The sequence below is a fragment of the Adiantum capillus-veneris genome, chromosome 4, assembly GCF_014529385.1.
Source record: "Adiantum capillus-veneris isolate H3 chromosome 4, ASM1452938v2, whole genome shotgun sequence".
NCBI classification, from domain to species: domain Eukaryota; kingdom Viridiplantae; phylum Streptophyta; class Polypodiopsida; order Polypodiales; family Pteridaceae; genus Adiantum; species Adiantum capillus-veneris.
The window spans coordinates 101482056-101487077 of record NC_140934.1 but is presented as its reverse complement, the minus strand read 5'-3'; positions in this window follow the sequence as shown (position 1 = coordinate 101487077).

Sequence of the window (5022 nt, the reverse complement as noted above, 5' to 3'; positions counted from 1 at the left end):
GAGAGAGAGAGAGAGAGAGAGAGAGAGAGAGAGAGAGAGAGAGAGAGAGAGAGAGATCAACATCTCCTCGGCCTCGCGTGATGTCCCTTGTGGCAAAAAAGAGACAGACAGAGCAAAACCGGCTCCAATGTTGCACAACCTTAGTCCCCTTGCTTGGCATGCGGATCCTTTTGCAACCACACACATTAAAAAATCTACTCTCTCTCTTCATCTCTCTCCACCGCGTGTCTTGCCCAAATATTTTCTCCCATTCTGTTTTGATACTAAACCAACAAAGCATCTCCGTAGATGCCACTTAATGAGCCTCAAAAACAAAATTGACAGGGGCTACTTGATGGTTATGCAAACCCACATCTTGTGATTTGTGTCATCTCTCAAAAGTCGGACATGTTGATATTCCTATTTTTTATTTATCAAAGATTGTCATTAATATAAATCCCACTTTTGTTTTTTTTTATACATCTCATTTGTATGTATTTAAATACCTCATATGGACACAATTGGAAAATCTATATGCCCAAAATTATGCACTATAAATTTTCTTGGATGAACTTAAATTGCAAAATGCTTGTGACTTTGAAAATTTGGCAAATGACTCCTGGATGGGTTTTGGACTATACATACATTATAAACCTTAAGTTTTTTCACATAACCTCATCGTCTTCTTTTTTTTTTCACGACTCAGAGCAATGAGTGGATATATTAATCAAACAAAAAAAACACAAGGAAAGAAGCAGTGCTCATAAATCGAGCCAGGGCATCAAAAGAAAGACCATAGATAAGCCCACACCATAGCATCAGATACATTAGCAACAAAGGGCGACACCTTGAGACGAATATACCAAATGTACATAAGAGACACTACATGGATGGGGAATGCCACCAAGAAGCATGCACGGCCAGTGCAGACTCCTTGACCACTAGAGCATCGAGACCTATAGAGTAGTAGAGAAATAGAACCATCCGAATACCTTCAAAAGGGTTGGGCCCGTAAGTCCCCATCACCTAGCGAGCGCTCAGGGTGATGCCAAGGAGAGATTGCTGCCGCTAGTGCTCCGACAGACTCAACCCAAAATATATCCGTTCAAGCCGAACACCCGCATCAGATGCAGCCCATCACAACCATTAGAAAAACCACCCAAGCAAAAACATCAACAACCCACATCACCAACCGAGAGCCAAGGCCAACATGCAAAGCACATCCAACACCTCCAAACCACCCGATCTACAGGAGAAAACTAAAACCAACAAAGTTGCATCCTTCGAAGAACTCGTGGGAGCAAAAGACCATCCAAGGAACCACCATGCCAGGCAAGGTGAGCAAGTTTCCTTCCACCAGGAAGGGGGGTAGTCGCCTAACCCTTAGAGAAAAAATAGTGCCTTCATCTGGGATCTTCATGCCTCCAGGATGGAAACAAGCAGCCAAGTGCTCTCCTTTTGGATAAACTTTTGTCTGCAAGGCCATAGCTAAACCCTCCCGAGCACCGCAGCCGCTGTAACCAAGCTGGATCAAGCAACTTTTGCACATGCAACCCCCAGAAGCCCCACTAAGAGGGCCCCTACCTAGCGTGAGCCCACTAAGGCTGTTGCACAAAGCGAATAGGCCAGGATAAGGAGTCTACTCTATTGGCATAGCAGAGTGCAATTTTTACAATAGAATTCGAGAATTGGTTTTACATAACCTCATTATCTTAACGAAAGAGGCATTGAAAGACCACAATTTTCAAGATTTGATTTCTTTTATTTTTTTTAAAAATATGGTCTAAGAATTGAGTTATTTGTGTTGGGTTAGGGAGACTTTCATTGCTTTTATAAAGTGTATGATGGAGACTTAACTTTCATTTGAATTTTGACATCTTGACATGTTTTTATTTTTCTTGAATTCTATTGTTTTAAAATGCTAAAGTGAAGCTTCACCTTGCATAATTTTAGTAAATTCTACACGCAAGCACACATATATGTTTTTTTTTACATTCTATTGTTTTAGAATACTAAAGTTAAGCTTCACTTTGCATAATTCTAATAAATTCCACACACACACATATATTAATTAGCTCTTTTTATTTCAGCTTTCATTTCACAACTTCACATGACTTTACATTTCTTGCATTTTATACCTTGATTTCAGCCAATGTTAACGTTCAAGAAAGTCTCTGTTATTAAGCGGTTGCTGATTGAATTTCCTCCTCACAAAGAAGAAAATTAGAAATACTATCAAATTTTTTGAGATTTGCAAAATTTTTGGACGATTTTCTCACATATTTCATCGGATTTTCTTTCGTTTATCTTGGTTTGTAGCTAGCAAGTCTCGATTTTCAATCAACTCAAGACTCAGCTGAGGCAATCTTTTCCCACTGATACCAGTTTAATTCAACCCAACAATTTTATCACTTTCTTATTGTTTTTGAAAGCCGTCGAGACCCTTTCACTTGTTTTTATAATGCTCTTAGTTGCCATCACAGTCTCACAAAAACATGGGAGTTTGACTCATTATTGATAAGTTCCTTCCATATCGCGAGGACACCGGGCCTCTACTTGTGAGGGTTTTTTACTTACATGATAGCACACACCAACTTATGAAAGAGAGTAACAATGAAGAACACCTTCCCATCAACAATGAAAGCCTAAGCACTTCCATATACCAACCCACACATTTATTTGAGAAGAGGAAACCCTATTTTGAACCCTCGCACACTAAAATAAAATCAAGCCTCATGAGCCTACATCCACAAGGGTAGAGAGAGAGAGAGAGAGAGAGAGAGAGAGAGAGAGAGAGAGAGAGAGACTCTTTTGACGACAATCAAGCCCCTATCTATCTATACAATTATAATGGGGGGAGGGATTCCGCGCCTCCCCCCCCTTGCCACATGGTGCAACTTCCTTGATCCGGCCTGTGTGCCCTGAGCGTCGGCCTGACAGTGGACTGGTGCCCACTAGAGAGAGAGAGAGAGAGAGAGAGAGAGAGAGAGAGAGAGAGAGAGACGTCTTTTGCAATGGGTGAAAGCATTTCAATTTTGAAGGTCGCATGGCACGAGAGAGAGAGAGAGAGAGAGAGAGAGAGAGAGAGAGAGAGAGAGAGAGAGAGAGGCGGCCTCTTCTGACGAAAATCAGGCCTCATGAGCCTGCACTTACGAGAGAGAGACGGAGAGAGGGGGGGTCCCTTCCGCCGCTGCCAAAGGCGGTGCCATTTTACTAGTTATGTATAAGATATGATATGATATTGTTTAAATTAATATATTTAAGTCGTCCTTTTTAAAGTATGTGGATTTCCAACTTCGAACATTGCACAGTGTAAATGGAGAATGCATTGTGCTAAGCAAAATATGTGATTTACGAGGGCAAAGAGTTTAAGCATTCACTAGAGTAAATTCTCTATTCTGAAGCTCAAACGGACCAAGTTTGCCTCGAATAGAATAGAATAGAATGGGTAAATTTTTACACATTAATGAAAAGAGCAACAAGTTTTCATGTTTCCTTTTTCTATGGGTTTTGAATATCTTTTATATACTCAGACACTTACTCTATTCCCAACATTTTTTTAATTTTTTGTGGAGTTGACTTACATAGGTGAATATTGGTGAATTTCCTACGGCCTATGGGTGTTAGAGTCAGCAAAAGCTATGTCATAAACCAAAGCAAGGAACAACAATTATATCTTAAAAAATCAAGAACTGAATTGAAAAGTACCATTGCTAGACAAGACAAAGCTATAATTAGCCTTGCTCGTTATAGTTCTGTCTTGTCTAGCATTGTGAGTTCTCCTTATATATAAAAAAAAAGACAAAACTATAACTACTAGAGTGCATTTACGCGACCCTGAGAGCACTCAAGGATGCTCAATTATATCATGCGAGTGGGAATGCTCGTGTTGCCATTGAAAAAAGAAACAACTATGACTACAAGATGTGTGTGTCCTATAACTCGTCTCCATGACCTTGAACTTTTGGGTGTGGATGGCATATGTGAGCATAATACACAGGGTATTCACTATTATTAAGGAGGGGATGCCACCTGCATGCATCCCACTCGGTATAACCCCCTTATATATAGTCCCTAACATGGTAGCCAACCCTCTATCTACAAAGATTGAAGTGCTTAGATAACCCCCTACATACGAATTCCATAGTATTAACATGACCCCCTTCGTTATATGTACACAAAATGTTATAGCTTAGAGGAATTTCAAGAACTTCATGACATTGTTTTTTTTAAGAGTTTCCTTATACAAAGATCAAAGTTTCAAATTTACATGTGCCACCTACTTTGTAAGAGTTCCACACTGGATTTAAGGTTTTATAAACAGAGAGTATACTCAATTCTTTGAGCTAGAATACTTATATAATTAACACTGCTCTAATTTAAAGTAAAGAAATAAATGACCATAACATACAACCATTTCAAATCTAAAGATACACCTTAAAATAACCATAGGTGAACCATACATGTCAAAGTTAGATATGGCATGAGATGTCTAAAAGACAACTTTATAGTTCAATTCCACTAAGTGGTGCCAACGTCTTCATTAAGCTCTATCTTATAAGACACCACGAAAGACTAAAGAGTTTAAGACAAGGAAAGAGAAAATCCAAATGGTTTTAAATTGTCGTTTCTTTGAGTATTTTGTGGAGGAGAGAGAGGGAAGGAGAGAGAGAAAAAGACACCCCTTTAATTTGTGAAAATTTCCGAAATACTATTAATCTAAGATTTTTTAATCTTTATTCCTTTTTTGACAATTGAGATTCGTTTCACATTCCGGTTCTGGTTTAGGCCGAATCTTAAAAGATGCTCCTCTCGCTTTGAAATGAAAAAGGAGAGACGACACCTGGAGCACGGAGGGAAAGAGAGATCTGTCCGCTCGAAGTGAGAGAGTCTCCCTGCCTCGACGTAGGGCTGGCTCTGTTGGTCTGTGTGCAAGGCATGCGTGCAGTGTTGCAAAAATCTTCACTAGCAGAAATTTGTGTCTACGTTTGTGTGCTTAGGGGATCAATGACATGGAAATGCGCAGCAACGGGGAGTATGCAG